The sequence below is a fragment of the Camelus ferus genome, chromosome 6 (assembly GCF_009834535.1).
Source record: "Camelus ferus isolate YT-003-E chromosome 6, BCGSAC_Cfer_1.0, whole genome shotgun sequence".
NCBI classification, from domain to species: Eukaryota; Metazoa; Chordata; class Mammalia; order Artiodactyla; family Camelidae; genus Camelus; species Camelus ferus.
The window spans coordinates 66705563-66726598 of NC_045701.1; the positions used below are offsets into that span (position 1 = coordinate 66705563).

Below are 21036 nucleotides of genomic sequence, written 5' to 3' on the forward strand. Positions count from 1 at the left end.
TTGTATCTCAGAAAGGGTGGTTATTTAGCCACTCTTATCTCAGTGTTAATCCCTTAACACCAAGAAAATGATCCTGCTATAGGGAAAGGGAGATTAAAAATGAGGAGAATTACTAAATTGTTAGCACTATAACCACCAGCTAAATCAATATGCACATATAGAGCCAGGGTTGCTTGTAACTGGTTCAGAAATCTACCCCTGTGCTAAGGGAATGCCAAAGCATTCCATTAGGTCACTTACCTATCTTGTTCAGTTATAGCAAGTTCGAGGTCACATCAGAATTCAGCAGCCTAAACTGACTATGGCAGAGGGGACTTTTTTCCCCCTGATGTTGCTAAGTGTTTGTGGAAATTTCTTCTCTGAAGATTTGATACCAAGCCTCATCCAGTCCCAGTACTGGAATAATAAACCATGCCCTTCCTAGATGGCATCCATAACCCAGAGAAGCCTTTTACCTTCTTCCCCAAGAATGCTTATAAAATAAAGCCCTAGGTTCTTGGACACTTAGGAGGATAGGCAAGGTTGTATCAACAAAGGTAACTGAGAAGTCTTGGGTGGAGGAAAGAATTTAAGCAGGAAGAACCTAACTCTTTGTGGACCACATGACATTTCACAGTTCTGGGGCTTTAAGCACTGTTGACATCTGAGGATCATCTAGGATTCCAGAGTTGGAAGAGACATGAGACTCATTTTAGTTCAACCTTCTCATTTTGCAGATGGAGAAACTGATAGGGGAAGTAACCAGTCCAAGGACACATTAAGGGCTTTTTACTGAGTGGGGAATGGACTCAGGTCTCTTGAGTCTCAGCCCAGCCATCTTTCTACTATATGCAACAGCATCCAAAAGAAAAATGTAGATGCAGGAAAGTGAACTCCACTCTCATCTGCTATGATTTAATCTGTATACTCCCATCCTCTCCGCCCCTCTGCTAATTTTCTGAATTCAGGGTCAGAACTACAAAGGCTAACATTTTAGGAGATTTGTTGGCTTTAAAAGGTTTTCTGTTAACATCTCTTATCCCTGCCCCCAACCCTACCATCCTTTGGCAATTCCATTAAAAATAGCTTTGACTTGAAATTGGCCTGGAGATCACTGTGGACTCTGCAATTATATAAGCCCTCAACTGAACGCATTATCATACCAAGGAAAACCCAGATGACTACAGTGGGGCTGTGCTGCCTGAGAGGGAAGTCAAATCCCTGCCGGGATCTGCAGATGTACTGAGGAGAGCTCAGACCTGCCGATTCCTCACCTGAGTGGGAGTCTGTGTGTGTGTGTGTGTGTGTGTGTGTTTGCACACATGCGCGAGCATGCACACATTGATGAGGGATGCTCCAAAGAGTCCCTGAGGTGAAGCTTCCTTATCTCAGCCTCTCCCTATGCGTCCTGGCCTGGCAGAGCCAATATGAAGTGGACTTTGCAGACTCCAGGTGGGGTGATGGATGAGTGTTTTGTTCCCTATGAGATATGACCAGGAATTCCCCACACAGAGACAGTCTGAAGGATATAGAGTTACAGACTCTAAAACGCTTGGGCCCTAAGGACACTCTTTCCTGTGGACACTTGCTGTTTATTCTCAGATGAAGAACCGAGACCCCATGAGATACAGAGACATACAGGAAACACTTGGCAAGACAGAGGCAGAGTCAAGCCTAGATACCAAGACACTTCACTCCATGTCCAACGTGCTTTCCTTATACTCAGCTTCGAGCTGTGTAATCCTTTTTCCCCACTCCTCCCTGTCCAAAATTTGAGAAAAGAGCCCCTTCCTCTGATAAGGTGCTAAAAAAGTAATCTTTTGCAAAGAGTAATCCAGATCCAGCCTTTTCACTGCTGGCTACTTGCCCTGGGTGGCGAGCTGGTTAAAAGCAGGGATTCTTTTCTTTGAATCCCAGTACTTCAGTTTTCCCATCTGCAAACAGGTACAATAATGGCTCTTCCTTTACAAAGTTCTTTTAGGGAGTAAATGCGTTAATTCATGTGAAGCACTCCGCACAATTCCCGGCACACTGATCAATTCTAGCTGCTGTCAGTACTGCTAAGGCTGTAGGAGGGGAAGCGAGGCTGGAAGAACAGGCGTTAGGAGCTCCAGCAGGAGGAGGGAGAGGGTGTTTTAAGGGAAGATAGTGGAGGCCAATGAAGAGTTAAGTGTGACTTCACTGTGGTGCACACGGCTGCTGGTGAGACGGGCTTGAGTATTTCATGCCTGGCTCTTCCACTTAGCAACTCTGTGAACAGGGGCAAGTCACCAAACCTCTCTGGGGTTTGAATGTACAAAATGAGGGGGCTGCACTAGGTGACGTCTAAGGCACATTCCAGTTCTAACGTTCAGCTCGAAAATCTCCCGCCTTGTGGTTAAAAGAGGAAAAGCAGAGGTCCTGGGCCAACTGAAAAAGCCTTGCTCAGACCCTCCTTCCTTCCACTCTTTTAACAAAGCCAATGTCAGACACCTTCCAGTGTCAGGCCAAAGTTTCTAAGGAAAATTCCTAGGCTGGTGTTTATTTTGTATCAAGGGAGGAAAGGAAAGCAGGGCCCCTCCCCTAAGAGGGCATAGTGCTGAAATGTCAGACAGGGATCAACAGAACCTGGAACTTTGACTTAGCCTTGGTGGTCGCTGGGGGATTGTAAATATGGTGCATGGGTTTTCTGGGCCCCCTCAGGGAAGGAAGAAATGAGGCACCCAAATGAGATGCAAGGAGTGGAACCAGATGCCTCGCACATTTGGTGCACACCAACTAAGTGGTGAACACAGAAACACCATGGGTGTGTGTGTGTGCGCGCGCGCGTGTACAGGGTGGATGGAAAGGAACTGTGGAACCCAGCAGGAAGCACCGGTGGAGAACTTGGACTCTGGGAAATGTGGTGCTTGTCAGGTGCAGTGGAAGCTGGCTACCAGCCCTGTTGTAGGTCATTTTTCCTTGAAGACCTTTCAGGCAGACAGGGACAGCACCCACTTCATCCCTGATTCTCAGGTACACTGGTAAGTCTGTGATCTACAAGGGCTGGAACGTAAAAGAAAGCCATGGTGTGCCTTTATCTGTGGCTCTCAAAACGTAATTTCCACTAAGTCTTCCTCCTCTCACAAAAGGGACACTCCAGCCACGCTCACTGCCAGGGCTGATTCTTCCCTGTTTCGAAGAGGAAGCTAGCACTTCCAGGCAAGATCCCGAAGGGGCACCAGGTAAGCATCCATCTTTAAAAACAAATCCATGAGACAGGAAATGCCTTGAGTTAGATTCTCCTAATGGGATTTTTGGCCATGGTACCACTATGCCACAAGCATACCAAAGAGATATATCTTACCTGTGCAGAATCATCAACAAAATCTGACTATGATTCTCAGACTTTTCAACATGAATAAGCCAATCTAGTTTCAGCAGCAAATTGAGATGTTTTGCCACATTGCTTCAGGCACATAATTTGATTTAAAAGAAAATATGACCCCATCCTCCCAGGGATTCCTGCCCAGCAGTCTCTAGCCTATTTCTGAGATGGATTCTCTATCCTAACTCTAATGGATGCCCAGCTGCACCACCCAGATTTCCCTTTACGTCTGAGCGTCCCTTCCTCCAGCTGCTGTGTGCCCTGCATACAGAAAGCTCATGCATTTAAGATCATACCTCTCTCAGGGCAGCATGGGGAGTCTGTATCCTTATCCCAATTCAGGACATCTCTGAAGCACTCTCTGTGCTCCAGAGTCCCCCATGGACCAAGATCTGCTGAGGTCTTTCTGTGACTGTCATCACAGTCCAACTTCTCCTCCGCCCAGTCATGCTTCCTTTACTTCCTCTGTAGGTATGAAGCCTCGGGGCTGTCCACATGTCCTTCATGCAGATCTCCATCTCAAGAGTCTGATTTCTGAGGAACCTGAACTGCAAAACGAACCCTTAGGTTGTTCTTAACTACACAAAGACTAGACCTCCTGCAGGTATGCATTAATCATGTTTTTTAAATATTTTTATTTATTTTCTGATTCTTTAACATCTAGGTCTTTGCTGGTTCTGGAGAGACTGGCTTCCCCTTGGGCTGGCCAATTTTTAGAGACAGTAAAAGACTCACTAGCAAATGAGCTTTTCATTTACAAACCAACCAATCCAAAGCTTATTCCATCCATCACCTCCTTTATCAGGCTCTCACAGTCTGGACCACTCTCCACCTGCCCTAACCACTCCAGGAGTAGGTTCCACACAGCTAGAGGTGGCCACTACACCCTATACCCCACTGATTATTCAAACTAGCCAATCCCAAGTCTGCTTATCCTGCCTTTCCGGTTCTTTCCTACAAAAACCACAATAAAGGAACAATCTTGCCCACGTTTCCCTCTGCCTCGTGACCAATCCTGGTGCTTCCCCATGTAGCCCTGCATGGCATGCCAAGCCCCCTGTCTCTGAGGATCTGTGAGTCTAAAAACGTCTTCCTCCATGACAGTTATTTGCATGTCTGCATGTCTTACCACACCTGATTAAAACAAATCTCGAGTATGTTTTAAAACAAGGCATTAAAGAGAAGTTTCTCCAAGTCAGCAAAGAGTCTGAGTCCCTTTAAGATGGAAGAGCCGTAGAGAAGCCACCAGTGTTAATCATTCCCAGCAAACTGCCTAACTGATGCTCCCTGGGCAAGACTACAACAGGCAGATTCCAAATGCTCCATTCTCCCTTCCCTCTGTCCATTCACACTCTGACTGCTCACATTCTTACCGCATTCTGGAACAAGCATGGACAAGAACCATTCACTCCAGGGGAAATTCTTGGGTCTTCTGAAGCTACTCTTGAATCTTCCCTGCCTAGAACTTGATCTTCTGAGCTCTGACTGCTGCTAACTTCTAAGCTCAAGTCTTTATTCTTCTTTCTCCCTGGTTTCTTGTGGGATCATCCTTCTTTTAGAGGCAAAGTCCATTCCCAAGAAGGGACACCTGTGCTCGTGCACCCAGACATATCAACAGAAAAATGGAAATCCTGTCGGTCCTGCTCTTCCTGTTCCTTAATGATCTGTCCACCATGTCACCAAAAAGCCTCCAAAAGACATCATAAGAGGCCTTTGGAGCCTCTCCTACCCCCATGTTTGGGAATCTCAAGAGGCTTAGGAGGCTGTGGGTGGGAGCATCAAGAGGATGGAGGTAGAAAAGACATATGAAAGTGTATACAAACATCAACCCCCCCATACACACAAACATAAAATTGGTCTCTTCCGTACACAGTGAGATTTGGCTTTGCTGTATACAACCATTCAGATTGTCTTTTCCTTAAATATTTGGACCTGGAATGAGTCGGAGCTCACTCTACCATCATATGAAATCTCTAAGGAGAAGTAGTGCTGGATAATTCATGCATCTCAAGCCCCTCAAGAGCATGTCGACACAGGGACCATATGGGACACTGCTCATTAAAGTCCTATAGCTTCACTCTTTCATTTAACTGCAAATATTTTTTGTTATTGGGAATGATTTGTGTCCATATGATCTCTTTTACTTTCAGAAGATCAGCATTTTGGGTGCAAAAACAGTGTTTTCCCCCCACTCTAGTGACAAGAGCACTACATAAAAAATCCTATTTCCAAGAATACCCCTATGTCACTCTGAAGCCTTGAGGGGAAAAGCACTCTTTTTACAGTATATTATATTTTTTATTAGAGAAAGGGGAATAATTTGACCTGCTTTTCCCTATATGGACACTGTGAGGATTCCTGTTTCTATAGAGAATTAGGAAACCTTTGCAAAGGCCTTTCCATAGTCAAGCAACCATGGGGATCCCAATGCAATGGGATAGATTATACCTCCTCTCAAAATTCATATGTTGAAGCCCTAATTCCAAATGCGATGGTATTAGAAAGTTAAGGAGGGGATTAGGTTTAGATGAGGTCATGAGGGATGGGGCCCATAATGGGATTAGTGCCCTTATAAGAAGAGGAGGAGAAACCAGAGCTTTCTCTCTCTACCAAGTGAGGATATAGCAAGAAGGCAGTCTTGTCTGCAACTACAGAAACAGATCCTCTCCAGATACCGCATCTGTCAGCACCTTGATCTTGGACTGCCCGGCCTCCAGCAATGCAAGAAATAAATGTCTTGTTGTTTAAGTACCAAGCCTATGGGATTTTGTTATAGCAGCCCAAGCTGACTCAGACACATATCTATCTGTTCACCCCAAGAATCACGTAATGTCCCAGCTGGCAGACTAGCTCAGATCTCATTTCACTTAACATTTGCACTTTACAGAGAATGAGATCAAGATGCAGAGGGGAAAGTAAATGGCTGAAGCTCATACAGGAGCCCCAAAGCTCAAAAGAGTGTTGTGGAGCAGTTATGAGCCTGGCCTCTGGAGTCACAGCTTGAGTTTTGGATTTGCCACCAACTACTTATGTAACCTTGCATTAGTTATGTTACATCTCTACAAGCAGTTTTCTCATCTGTACACTGAGGATGTTAATAACCTTGTAGGATTGTTGGGAAGGTTAAACAAAATAATACCTAGCACATTGCCTGGCAAATGATTAGTGTTGTCTAAATGCTAGCTGCCTGTGGCAGAGACCAATACAGATTCGGCATGGAGTTGTTGCTGGGATGCAGCTGACCAGCCAGGGTCTACAATTCTCAGTCCCCCTTGCTTCTAGGTGGGGCCACATGACGGAGTGATCACCAGGGAAGTGCAAGTACAAGTGGCGTGTGCCACTGCTGGACCAAGCAGGGAAGTGACAAGCACAGAGTTGGTTCTCCTCTGTTGATCGGTGGAGCTGCAAGAAGGAAGCAGTGTGCACCTCTTGAGTAATGGCTTGGAGGAGAACAGCCTGTCCAGGACATTAGATTTTGCATGAGTAAGAAATAAACTTTTATCGTGTAAGCCAACGGAATCTGGGGGTTGTTATAGGAGCTAGCATAAAGTACCCTGACTAATACACTATTGCTATTATTACTAAAGTAGGGCATGTGCTGAGAAAATGAAAGGGAAAATTGGAGTGTTTAGTGGGTGTGACTCTCAGCCACAACCTCTGGGTTTGAAGGTGGGAACGGTATGCATTTGCAGCGCCCCTACTTACATTCATCCTCACACTCAAAAGCCTACGTTCTCCTGCTATTAAATAGCAGAGGGCAAAAAGGCAGAGCCTAGGCTAGCTCAGTACCTCCCTAGGGGCAGACATAGATTTCCTGATGAGTGGTAAGAGGATTCTAAACGCTTTTAGCCCTGGGAGTATGCTCCTATAAAATCCCCTGCAAGAATGGTAAAAGAATTAGGAAACGCTGCACAGAGTGTGGCAGCAGAGGGGCTGAGACAGCCCAGCCCGGTCTTCCCTCCACCCGCAGCTTGCTGCATAACCTTGGCCAAGCCACAAGTATCTTGAGCATTAGTTTCCTCATCTATAAAATGATGGGCTGAAGGAGCTCAAAGGATCCTTTCAAGCTCTAATGATTTGGGGGTTTTTTTTCATAAGTTTATCCATTCAACGGATATTTATTCAGTACTATGCTGAGTGCTAGAGGTACAGAGGTCTTTAAGATATGGTCTCTGGCCTCAACGTGCTCACAGCCTAGAGGGGATTTGCCTGTCCTGGAGTCAGGCATGAAGGAAGTGATCTTTGTGCGGTGCTGTCTTCCTGTATGGCCACTTCTAGGCCTCACATACCTTGATGTGTAATAGAGGAGGATGGAGATAAGGACTACTTCACAAGGCAGTTACCCTAAGAAAGGTGCTCATTCTGGAACAGTCCATATGCAGCATGGCAACAATTCAGAAAGGTGTGTTTTTCCCCTAGCAACTCAAAGCCCTGCATTTTAGAACCAAAAGGAACCTAGTCTCTCATATGCCCTCATTTTACCAGTGAAACTAAGGTCCAGAGAGATCTGATAGCTCATCTAAAGTCACTTACCTAAAGATGAGGTCAGGTCCAGGCTCTCTATGCCAGTCATTGTGAGTCATTGCCTTGGAAAGGAAGGGAAATTTGAAAAAGCATCCCACTCTATGTGCCACTCCATGGCCCGGTCAGTGTTTCCCATTGCAATGCCACCCAAGTTCCTTGCTTCAAAAACCTCTGGATTTCTTTAGTGGGCACTTTTGAAGTAGCTGGAGCCACTTCATGTCACCCCGACAGATTCTGATGAGCATTGCTCTAGTCAGGTGTAACATCCACAGTGCTAACATGCAGTTGCTGAGAAACTTCTGGACCAGTTGTCTCCTTTAGCCTTTCAGCCTCAGTTTCCACATATCATACCTGTTTTAATTAGGTTTAAACTCCAAAACTGCAAAACTAGTCATGCAGCCAGAAAAGGGTAGGGAGTGGAGTGTGAATTATGGGGGAAGAGTCAACAGCCAGCCTTCTGTTTGAAAGGATTCACCCTTCTGAGGGAAACAAAAAGCCCCTTCCTCTGTTGCCATGGGAACAGCTCAGCACTGCTCTGGATGCTCTGCAGGAGGCTGCCTTAGAGCAGAACTGGGGAGAGGGCTTTCTTTCCAATAAGTCAGGAAGGCTGTTTGTGCAAAAGCTCTTCTGATTCCTGCAGGGGGCTGGGAGTGTTCCCCAGCCTCTAGCCTTAGGTCATCTTTTTCAAATAACACTGCCCAGCTGGCAAGAAAAGGAGCCATGGCCCAAAGCTCACTCCAGATGACGACAGAGTAGGGTCCTCTGTTTAAAGACTCAAACTAACCAAGGAGGAGAGGTTTCCTCATCTCCACTGGTAGAGCTGCATCCCTGCCCCACGAGGACAGGATGACTGGGAACCCTGTGTCTACAGAAGCCAGAGATAACCAGGAAGAGAGTCACATCAGAGAAGGCTTGGTGAGGGGCAGGTGTGTGAATGGAGACGGTGAGCAGCCACAAGTCTCCTGTAAGCGACTCTGGACTCCTTTACGGTCTCCATTCCCACACCACACAGTCCCACAAAGATTGACAATGATTATCGTCTCCTGACCCGTTTTGTCTTTGTTGTGTTTCACAGAAGACTCATTTCTCAGCCCACTGCCAGCTGTTTCTGACTCAGACACACCCCCGGAGGCCACATCCCCCACTCATCCCTTATGAAGACCTCCAGCTTTACCAGGCCAAGGACAGTGAGGAGCGCTCTGACGGCACAACGGTTAAAGGCAGGCGCTCTGATGTCAGACAGGCCTGGCTCTGTGATCTCAATCAGGATACTAAGCCTCAAGTCTCAGTTTCCTCATCTGTAAAATGGATAGCAATACTATCTGCCTCACAGGATTACTGAGAGTATCATATGATATATGGCATGGACAGCATTCAGCTAACGACCTGGGTCATAATGAGTATTTAATGAATGTAGGCTTAGCGGAAAAAAAAGTTTATATTAAGTGACTTTCACAGTTTTCCCAGTTGTAGGAGTCTGTGATTTTTATCCCCACTTCTCTAAAAATAGTGTATTACAACTATTCTCCGTGGTTAGGATTATTTCAACTTTCTTAAAATTAAAAATACTATTTATTTAACTCTTCTAAAGTTTATTCAAAACATATCTACATAGATGATCTTATTTTATTCTTACAAGTCTGTAAATGAAGCAATTATTTCAACTATTTTTAAATACCATGTTCACTCCATTCACTCTCCTTTTCTTATTCTCCCTTATAAATAACTGTTAATGCTAAACACAAAGAACACAGAAGAAAGAAATACAATAAAATGTGAACAATGTGTTTGGTGGTGGGAGACTATGTGGAGTGATTTTTTTTTCTCTTATGATAGAATTAAAATAGAATATTTTAAAAAGTGGTATTTTTCAACATTTGGTGTGATCTCCGTTCTCTTTTTGACATTTATTTTACAGGTCTTTAACATTGCCTAACTTTAATTGTCTTTCCCAGAGAGAATATTTTCAAGTCTCCATCTCTGGGCCTGGCCTTCCTCCCAGATTCTGGTCCCCCTGGGCCAGCATACATCCATGTGGATGAGTCAGAAGAATCCATAATTAATCAATTGCTCAGGGTTTATTACTGTTTACAAAGCCCTGCTGCACTTGTCTTATTTAATCCTCAAAATAACCCCATGATTTGACTATTAATATCACCACCCCCATTTTACAGAAGAAACAACTGAGGCACATTAAAAGGTTTACCTATTCCATGTCCATTTCAGTCAGTAGATAAATGGCAGAACTAGGAATTTGAACCCAGCTATGCTGATGCCACTTCAGAGCAGGTTTCCCCAAAGGTAAAACATCCGGACACCCCAGGTTGACTATCTCTACTAAATCTAGTGACTCTTCCAGTCTCTCTTTTAGTAATGGTATCACCATGTCCTCCCTCACCCAGTCCCCAGACCTGGTAGGCATCTGACTTCTCCCTCTTCTCCACCACTTTACTCTATCCATCAAGAAGTCCTGTCAGCCCTTCCCTTTCAATGTCTCTTACATTGCCCCCTTTTCTCAACTTCCACAAGGACCACTCACGTTCAAGCCCTGTTTGCCTCCTATATATTCTGATGACTTAACTATGCAATTGCCTTTCAGTTGGACTCACTAACTCCAGTCTCTTTGCCCTTCATGGTAACCAGGTTAATTTTATTTCTAGTCTCTTGTGCAGAAACCTCAACAGCTTTTGATTTCCTCCTCAGAAAGTTCAAGATCACTGCCTGACAGGCAAAACCCTTCTCGATCTCCTGAACCTATAATCCTTGTTTTAATTCTTATTAGTCGCCTACTTAGTCATTCAGCTCTAGCCATGTATGCATGGCTTGCCCAGGAACAGTAAAAGGGTTTCTTCCCAAGTGCCAAGAAATCAAGAGATGATGCCTGCCCAGAGCCCTTAGGTTGAAAGGCTTATGAGACCATATTTGGGTCAGAGATAAAGAGTGACAACATCAATTAACTATATCTGCCATTGTCAAAAAGACGGAGAGGAGGGATGGAATAAGGTGATATTTCATTCTTATCCCTTGTCTTTTCTATTAGTATGAAGCTCATCTAGGCTGTGATCTTCCCTGATCCACAGCCACTTAAAACAGTGCCTTGTACACAGTAGATACTCAGTAAACATTTTTACATTGAGCCATAAATTTTTCCAAACTCATTTTGAGCTACAATAAAGCAGGGGCCCCACAGGATAGAGCAGTGGTTCTCAACCCTGCAGAGCTTTAAAAAAAAAAATACTCATGTCTGGACTCATCCCCATGGGTTCTGATTTAATTAGTCTGTGGAGGACCTAGCATTAGTAGTTTTTTAAAGCTCCCCAAGGTTGAGAACCACTGGTCTAAGAGAAGTGCAGTGGATCTCAGAAGTCCTGGCTTTACTGAACAGCTGTGTGATCATGAACAAATCACTGTACTTCACTGGGACTCTATTTTACCTGTTAGAACAGAAAGTGTTTTACTGCATTAGATCTAAGGTGCATTCAGGTTCTAACAATTTTCTCTTCCATTTCCTAAAGAGTTTCTCTACCAGCAGAGTCCAGCTCTTACATTGGGAGATCTGAAGGCCTTCACTGGACATTCCCAGAATTAGAAGAAATGGAAAGCCTAATATACAGTCTTCTTTTTCCTTTTATCCCCTGCCTGTTCTAACCACTGGAAACATTACTTCTTAAATCAATCAGTCAGCCAATCAGTCAACTGGTGACGGTAAGGGTAACTTGGGGTCATTAAGCCCCATCCATTCTTAGATATGCCTTATTGACATTATCTCATACTTGCAAAACGTGCATTTTTCAAAAGTTCCTGAGCAACCAGATTATTGTCCCTAAGGCTCCTCTCATGTAGAAAATTTGGAGCTGCCTAAAATCAGGACTTGGACGAATCCTTATTGTTGGTTAGAACTATGCAAAGGACTGTGTAGAGAACATAAAGAAACACAAAATTTTGTTCTGAGGAACTTATTATAACTAAGGAAATAAAATTAGCATACACACACACAAAATACAACTAAATACAGGACCTGACAGTAAGAGTGTTCAGGTAGCACCCAGGGAAGGGGAACATCCATATTCCTCTCGCCAGTTCCAGCTAGGTCTCTTTGACCTTAAAGTGCAATTTCATCCTGAACCCAGTATCAACTGTATTCACACCATGACCAGGATGGGGCTCCCAGGATGCCTCCTAATTGCTGAGCACAGCAGGAAGTAGCAAGAAACATCTTCCACCCTCCCCATCGTCTCTGCCCTCTGTTCCCCTAGTAATGGCTCCCACATTCACACCCAAGTAATTTACATGCAATTTAGACTAGAAAGAGGCAGAAAGGATGGGGAGTGGGGAGAGAAAGTAAACTGTATCCCAAACACCTACAAGTGAGGACTAAATGTTCTCTTCCTTGGAAACAGAGTCTGCATGGTGCCAAGACCAGGTCCATGGAGAACGTGGAGAATGTGCACTTAGTAAAGGTCAGACATCTGGGCACTGTGTGCTGAGCAGGGAGACTTTCTGAACCTGTCCAGGCAACACAGCACTTTACTGATAGGTCTGTAAGACCGGTGTTCTTTGGCCGTCTGATAGGTCTGTAAGACCGGTGTTCTTTGGCTGTCTCCCAAGGGTTAACTCTCAAGCAGCCAGATTGTTACATTCTCTCCAATTTGGCTTCACAGGATGTGAATTATCCACTTGAACCTCTGATTTTACAGATGAGGGAGTCAATCCCTTCAAGAGAAGAGACTCGCCCACCGTCACCCACTAGATGGTGTTGGTATCATAATACTCTGATGGTTTGTGCTCCAGTCAGAAAGGTACATGAAGAGAAAGGACACCAGAGTTAGCCTTTGGCCATCTTTCATTGCAAATTCTCCCTTCAGTGATCTCATCTACCACCATGTCTTCAACCTCCATTCTCATGATCCTCGCTCTGAATCTATCCTGAACACTAGGCCCATATTTCTATTTGTGTAAAACATTTCTCCATGGATGTCCCATGGCTCTAAAACAACATGTCCCAAATAGAACTGACCCCCAAATACTTCACAAACCTGTTCCCCATTTTCAGATTCTCCATCTCATGTAAAGGCAATTCTATCCATGCTGTCTTGCTGGATTAAACTCGGGCAGTCATCTTTGACCCTACCCTCTTATTTTCCTTCCAGTGCCACTCAGTCTCCAAATCTATCACTTCTCAACACAAAATGCCTTCTTGCCCACCTCCTCCTGTCTATTTAAATAGAAACAACCCCTCATCATCCTCCACTGCGATAGTTCCTCACTGTGACAGTTCCTCAATCCGTAGCCCTCTTTCTGGATTCTCCCCATCTGCCCCTTATTCAACCTCCATGTTGCTGCCAGACTAACCTTTCTAAAACAAAAATCATTTATGTCATTCTCCTACTCAAAATGAGCTTCTGTGGTTGCTTTACAGCCTACAGAATAACGTCCAAACCCTCCAGTTGTCGTTAGGACTACCTACAACTCAGCCAGACTCTGAGGTTCTTTCACGCTGCACCCTGCTCCAGCCACGTTTCACTACTCCCTGTTTCCTCAACAGGCCCTGCAATTCCTTCTGGTCAAGAGATCAGAAACGTCCTTCCTTCCATTACTACTTTGACAAAGCCCTAACTCTTTTTTGAAGACTCACTTCTTGAATGAAGTCATCTCCCATCCTACACATTCTCCCAGAGTGGTGACATTAGCATTTTAAAATTAAATTAGTGACATGCTGATTGTTAAGACTATGATCAGAGTATGTTAGAAGAGGCAGTACAAAAGCAAAGCCATGGGAAAACCCAGAGAAGGTGATTGTAAGATGGCTTCTTTTAATGTATTATCTCTCCCCCAATCAGTGGGTCAGGCCTCAGGCTGTTAAACTCCTTCCACCTTGACATTGTACCTCGTACCTTCATTTTAGCTCTTACCACCTGCTTTTATGATAGATGTGGGTATAAAAGTTTTGCTTCCTTACTAGTAGAAGCTCATATAGAACACCAAGGGAATCTGAACCTATGGTGCCCTGACATTTGTCAATGTTACATCAAGGTTAATTAGCCTCTGCTGTAGATACGGGTGCAGTTGTGGTGGTGAGAGTAGGAGGCAGCTGCATGTATGAGGTGGGTCCCCTAACAGACTTGGGCTCTAGGCCAAAATACCCATATGTAACTGCAGTAAGCCAGACCGACCTCAGGAAGGCACATTTTCCTACACAGGGTAGACCTAAATATAATTCCCCTCTACACTTAAGCCCATCTCAGATCACACCCTTCTCAAGCTTGGAAAGGCCGCACTCAGTGCCCGCAAGTAGAGAAAAAGAGTTCAACAGAGCAAAGGGTGAACCCAGATCACCTTATTTATATACCTAGGGAGGACCTACAGAAAACATGGGGTCCTGGAATTTGGCCACTTTAACCTGGACTCCTGGACGTAAAGGAAGGGTAAATCATGCTGAGAAGACTTCCCCTTGAGGTTACCATTATACAGTAACTAATAATACTGTGAGTCAGGAGCCTGTGCTAAGAGCTTTATGTATATCATCTCCATTCTCCCAGCAATCCTCTGTGGGTATTAATTATTATCTTTAATTTAAAGAGAAGAAAACGTTAAGAGAACTTTGAGTTTCGTGACTTATAAAGCAGAGCGCCTAGTGAGCTTCATTAATGTTTTAATGCATTCATTGGGCATTTTGCTCCAGCTCCTGTGCTAGACATTGTGGGAGAGTCAAGGATCAATCAGATATGCTCCCTGACCCAAGAAAGTTCACAGGCCAGTGGAGGAGACAGTTAAGTATTCAAGTAAACCAGATTTTGTTATGGAAAGAGAGAGGCTTGGCACTGACTCAGTGGTCTTACTTAAAAAAAACAGAGTTTGGGCCAGTGGCTTTGCAAATAGACCAGACTTCAAAAGGCAGAGATAGGAGGGCATGTGCTTTCTAGGAAACTAAACTGGATGCTCCTTGTGGGCCGAATCAAATCCTTTATGCATAATTTGATTCAAGAAGTTCTCATCAAGCATCTTCTATGTACCTGGCAGGATGTTATGTGTATGAGAACGGCTGGGATATAAAGATAAGGTTGCCCTCAGAACTCTGGGCAAACTCCTTCCTTGGTCACTAGCAATATCTCCTCTTCCAGCCGCCCAAGAAATCTCCTCACTCTCTCTCCCTCAATGAATACTTGATGGACTTGTTTATTTGACTGCCCTCTGCTTCGCCTAGGTCAGCCCACAAAAAGCAGCAGCTGGGGCCAGAATTCTGAGACCTAAGGCCATGGGAAAGAGCTTCACACCCTAAATATTTGAAGGTCACTTCCTGAGCCTGTCTTTGCTCGTATTTCAGAAGAGGTTTGGTAACCCTCCTTCATGAAACTCAGTCACCTAAGGTTCATCTGTTGATCCACACATTCCCACCCTTAATAGAAATATAACAATGCTAACAGCTGGGAAGGCAGAGATGCTGTTTCCCAGGTTTGCTTTTGTCCTGTGTATGCATGCGTGTGTGTGTACGTGAGCACATGCAAGAACAAGGGATACTTCCCAGGGTCACTAACCGCATTGGGGGAACCCAGGTCTGGTTTCCTGCAGTCCTCTGCAAGGATGTTACCCACATCCAGGGAACCACCCCGAGCCCAGCTAACTGACCTGAATGGTAAGGCAAGGCCTCTGGGAATCCCCAGGGGCTTGTCTGAGAAGAGCTATGAACATTCATAATAACAAAGGCAGAAAAAATAACAACAGTCCATCTTGGTGCTCCGGTTGTAAATGGCTCATTTACTCTGGCAAGAGGAATGAAGTTTTAATGATAAATTGTAACGCTGCACAGCAGGTTTGGTTGTGTGCTGTAAATTATTGTGAAAAAGGCACTACGCTTTAATACAAAGAGGACTGCTCTCTGCTGCGGAGTCTGGATTCAGCCATGGAGCAAGGGCAATGGAGTCCCCCATCCTCATTTCCACTCCACTCCCAGTGTTTCCCTGCTCCATCTCCAGGCCTACTCTCTCCTAACTCTTGGGCAATGAAGACACGGCAGTACATTTCATAGGTGACTTTCACAGCAGTGCATTTTCTTTCCTGGAAGTGCAAAAAGATAAAGGTGAACCCAGAGGGCACAAGGTTTGAAGGGCATCTGCTAACTTGTCCTGTTGAGAACTTTCTGGTCTCTCTTTCACAGAGGATTCAACTTCACAAAGGAGAAAGGAATTCTGACAGCTGTGTTGGAAAGATTTAGAGGCGTTCCAGGAGACCTCTAAGCTCACACCTTCAACATCTTTTCACAGCCCTTGGGGATAAGAGGTAGATGCCACGGTAGCACTGTGGCAGAGCTGGTACTCACTCAATACCCACACCCTCTGCTAGATTTCCCAGCCTCCCTTGCCATTGGATCGGGCCATGTGACCAGTTTGGGTCAATGGAAGGCAGGTGAAAGTGAAAGTTGTCACTTCACAGTCAAGGCAGTTAGGAGCCTCTCTCTCTCCTCCAGCCCTCCATGGTGATCTTGGAGGCCGTCCATTCCTGGTGGAGCAGCCATGAGATGAAGGAGGGCAATGTGTCCTACACTGGGCTCTGTACTCTAGTGAACAAGAAATAAAACTACTGCATTAACCTAGTGGGATTCCAGGGTCTCTTTGTTACTGCAGCACACTCAAGCCTATCCTGACCAATGAAAACATCATCTGGTACTTGAGTTTCCTAGTGCTGGGTAGCACATCCCCATTCTGCCACCATGCGTCGGCCCTGTCTGCCCTGAGGGCTGACTGTGGGGCACTGTCAATGCAATCAGACAGGTCTGCATTCCAGGCCAGCGCTGCCACTTACTAGGCAATCTCACATGGTCACTTAGCCTTTCTGAGCCTTAGTTTCTCCATCTGTAAAACAAGAGCATCTATCTTGTCAGGCTGTTGTGACAAATAAGGTGATCTTTGTAAAACCCCCAATGCAGTTCTTGACACCTAATAGGTGCTCAAAAATATCAGTCCTTACCTTCTCTTTCCCCTTCTTCCCCCTCAAGACACAATGTGGTTCTAAATGAAGTGAGGCTAATGGGCCCATGAGAACTGGTCTCATCAGCACTTCATTCTATCTAAATATGTGAATATCTATGTGTGCCACTTACTGGTTATGTTTTTTTGGGCAAGCTACATAATCTCTCTCTACCTCAGTTTCCTCATCTGCAAAATGGGGGAGTAAAGGATGTCACTCATCTGGCTGTTGTGGGGATTAAACAAATGACATTAACTATGTAACATGCTTAGAACAGTGCCTGGCACATGTAACCACTATATAGAAAGGTTCTCTTCTGTCTTTGCTATTGTCTGCTCCTTGGTTAATCTCTGAAAAAGCTGTGTCCCAGGAGGGTCTCATCTGTTTACACATGAATTTGAGAAAACCTAAAGTCCAGAAATGCCACCCATGTAGACCGGAAGTCAGGTGACATATTTTCCCATGTCCTAATGTGTTTTAAAGCACTCTTCATCTCGGGGCTGACTCTCAAGACCAGTCAAGTCCAGTGAAGTGTTTTGGTTCATTAGAATAAGAGACTAAAGGTCAGGAAAGGAGAGAGAAGAAGGAAACTGGGTCCAGATACTAAGTTAAACATTTGCTCTGCACTTGGTGTAACCATTTAACCTCTAAACATTTATTTAGTACCTGCTGTGTTCAAGGCATTGGGTCAGGCACCATAGGTGAATTAGTCACTGTCTTCACGCTCTGACACTGATGACAAACAACAGAGCAGAGAGTCATGAAGTAGTGTGAATGGGAGGATGGAGGTTTGTACAAAGTATTCTCCAGAAGACCAAGAAAGGATACCCAAAGCGGCCTGGGTCACGTGGTGTGTGTGTGTGTGTGTGTGTGTGTGTGTGTGTGTGTGTGTGAAGACTTCCTGGAGGAGGTGACCTACAGCTGAGTTTTATAGGGTAGGTAGGAGTTTATGGGCAAGAAAAGGGATGAGGGCATTCAAGGCCAAAAGCCACAGAGATCATTTAGGAAGCTATTGCAGGATAAAAGGATGGAGATGATGAAGGCCTGATGTAGAGGTAGTGATACATAGATGGAAAGGAGATGGATTATTGGGAGTCCATCCTGAGATATGTTGGTGAGGAAGAGCTGTTAGGAAGAAGGATGTGGGGTTTAACTGGATGCAGAGGAGAGCAAGAGTGGTTTGAAATTATCCCAGGTTACTCCAGCTGCAGTAACAAGGTGAAGGATGATGCTACCAGCTGAGGAAGAGGCAGTCCTGCGCAAAATCATAACAGTGATGAATGTCTAAGACACCTTCAGGGAGAGAAGTCCAGCATCTCTACCTGGATACACAGCTAAAGATGGAAATTTGGGTCGTGTCAGTACATACGCTGTGGGCAAAACCTGAGTAGATGAAATAGATCAAGGAGATTGTTCAGCAAAAAAGCAAAAGTGAGACCCCAAGGAACACCAATATGTATGGGGTATGACGGAGAAAAAGCTACCAGTGAAAGAGACAGAGACAGAAATAGAAGAGTCAGGAGGATGCCCTGTTGTGGAGCACATGGGAGTCAGGAGCTGCAGGGAGGCCAGTGACCAGCACATCAAATACAGCAGAGAAGCCTCGATGAGCTCAGAAAAGTCAGACTGCAGACGGCCGAGGCGTGAAAGGAGATGGGGAGACAGAGACAGGGAGATGTCTGAGGGGTCTGGATGGGAACTGAAGGTGAAATAATGGAGGAGCGGACAGGGAGGGTGGAGCTTCTGCAATGCTTCCGAGTCCATTAGGACTTAGTTAGACAGCTTCCACACAACTGCGTGGCCCGGAGTAGATAATTTAGCCTCCAAGCCTGTTTCTTCATCAGTAAGGCGAACATGATAAAAGCTAGACCACAGAAGACAAGGGGTGGCAGGCGGGGGTGATCCAGACTGGACTCAAGCTGCAGGGCTGCCCTGCGTCAGTCCATCTGCCCCCTGGAGACCACCCTACTCAATAAATGAAACTGAAGGAGGACACGGGGTCATAGGAAAAGTTTTCTGAAAGACAGGTAGAGCAGAAGTGATGGGAAAGACAGGCAAATTCAGACACTGGTTTGCGTAACGGCAGATTGTGTGATTCAGTGCTGCTGATTTCTCTTGCTGAAACTGGGCAAAAGTGCGGGCTTCCGAGATCACTGCACTTGTTGGGAAGTGTGTCAGTTATCGAGTGTGACAGAGTTTGTGATTGTTTAGAAAGGCACTGGGTCTGTGTGAAAATCAGGCTGAAATTCAGGGACAGGAGAAAGATCACAGTGACAGTTCAGAAGTATTAAGTACAGTGAGGGAACAAGTGAAGAAATGGGAATGAGACGGCAGATGAAACAAGGTCACAGGGAAGGAAGGAGAGGGTGGGGGCAAGGGCTGTCTTCAAATGGGAGGGACAGGAGGCCTCATGGGAGAGTTTCCCAGAAAGCAAATTCTCATCCTGGCAGGGGAAAGAGTGATCAGCGATCACCCAGACTGCCCCGTCATCATGCAAAGGAAGAGCTGGAGTCAGAACAGCTGGTTTACAGAAGTTACACACATAGTTAATGGCAGAGCTGGGGCTCAGTGGTAGAGTGCGTGCTTACTACGCGTGAGGTCCTGGGTTCCACGCCCAGTACCTCCATTAAATACATACTTACATACATACCTAGTTACCTCCCCCATCCCCCCAAAAAATGGCAGAGCTGAAGCTAGAACCTGGATCCCTTGGCTCCTTCCATGGCATCTGCTTGGTTGAAATCAATTAAGGACTAAATTGGGAGTTCAAGATTTGCAGATACAAACTACTATATATAAAATAGATTAACAAGTTTCTACAGTATAGCACAGGGAACTATATTCACTATCTTGTAGTAACCTGTAATGAAAAAGAATATGAAAATGAATAAATGTATGTATATAGATGACAGAAACAGTGTGCTGTATACCAGAAATTGATACAACATTGTAAACTGGCTGTACTTCAATTAAAAAAAGAGGTTAAAAAAATTTTTTTAATGAAAGAATTAGCTTGTCTTGTTTTGGCGATCACTTCTTGTTGGACTGGAATGGTGGAAAAGAGGAAACCAAACTAAGAAGCAAAAACCCTCCATCAGAGAAAGCAGCAAATTCAGGACACGCGGTAGGCTTCACTATGGTAGTTAGGGGCTAGCCCCTTGCCCCATACACTACTTTTGTTTATTCATGAACATCCCAGTATGGCTGGCTTTAAAAAAAAAAAAAAGGTTATGGAAGAGCCAACTCATTTGACAGATGAAGAAATCAGTTTGCCAAGCACACAGGGAATCTACAGCCAAGCTGAGACTAGAGTCGAGGTGTTCAGACATCCAGCCACAGGAGTGCCATTGTATGTGTGCGCTGTGGGCAGGTGGAGCCCTGGTGGCTTTGACTTGCTGCCGTAAGTAGCTCAGAAGGCAAATGTGGAGAAAACAGGATGCTTTGTGTCCCATCCTCCAGTTGCCTCTCAGGACAGCCTTTGGAGGTGATGATTCTGGCAACGCCGTGTACAGAGAGGGGCGTCTAGATTGACCAGATAAATTCAGCTCTTTGTTTTGCTGCTGAATACCTGGCCTTTGTGGATAAATGTGTGCTGTTTGTCAGTCCCAAGGGAGGTGGGATGAGACAGTGGATGCAGGAGCTCAGGTAATCACAGCCCATCCTCGGGCACCTGGGAATTCACCATACAACAGGATGAGAACTGCAAATATCTTTCTTGGGGCCAGCCAGCAATTCACCTCTCTCTGCTGTCGGCCCCTGGCAACACGCTTGGCCTCTCTGCTTATCTCTGCTGTCTTCTGATTCTAATTCACTGCCAAGATTGACACTCAATAAAAGCTAAGAAAACATGAGTAAGGAAATTATTCCTTCCTCCAGCTACAGCCGCCCCCCCCAGCTCCCAAACCAAACAGGTGTCTTCTAAAGTTATACAAAGCAATACAACCAAAGCAAGATTGATCTGGTACCTGCCTTTGCCATTTGTTTAAGCCAAAAAGTGAGGCCTTGAAGGAAGTGGGGAAAAAAAATATGATGTAAGTGATGCTTAAACTCTCTTGTGCTCCCAGCTCAAGCAGAATTACCTCCATTCAACAGGCTGGACAAGTGGTCCTGATGCCAAGTCCTGAGGGGGTCTGTTTAAAGACAGAACATCTGTGGACATCCCTTCCTTCGCTGTTGCCCAGAAAAAGCTACAAGAGGGCCAAGGACCCCTTCTGACAGGCCAA

At 45.1% G+C, this 21036-nt stretch overlaps 1 protein-coding gene and 1 long non-coding RNA gene across 9 annotated transcripts in view; both read right to left on the reverse strand.

Moving 5' to 3' along the window:
• The window catches only part of SLC8A3 (solute carrier family 8 member A3), a 141311-nt gene that overhangs the window by 68601 nt on the left and 51674 nt on the right, over nucleotides 1–21036 (reverse strand). The gene's annotated exons all lie outside the window — the stretch shown is intronic.
• On the reverse strand, nucleotides 1545–19621 carry LOC116664329. The gene is made up of 3 exons (XR_004320806.1): nucleotides 16814–19621; nucleotides 12976–12981; nucleotides 1545–1554 (listed from the first exon to the last, which is right to left on the reverse strand). It is a non-coding gene; the product is annotated as an uncharacterized LOC116664329 (long non-coding RNA).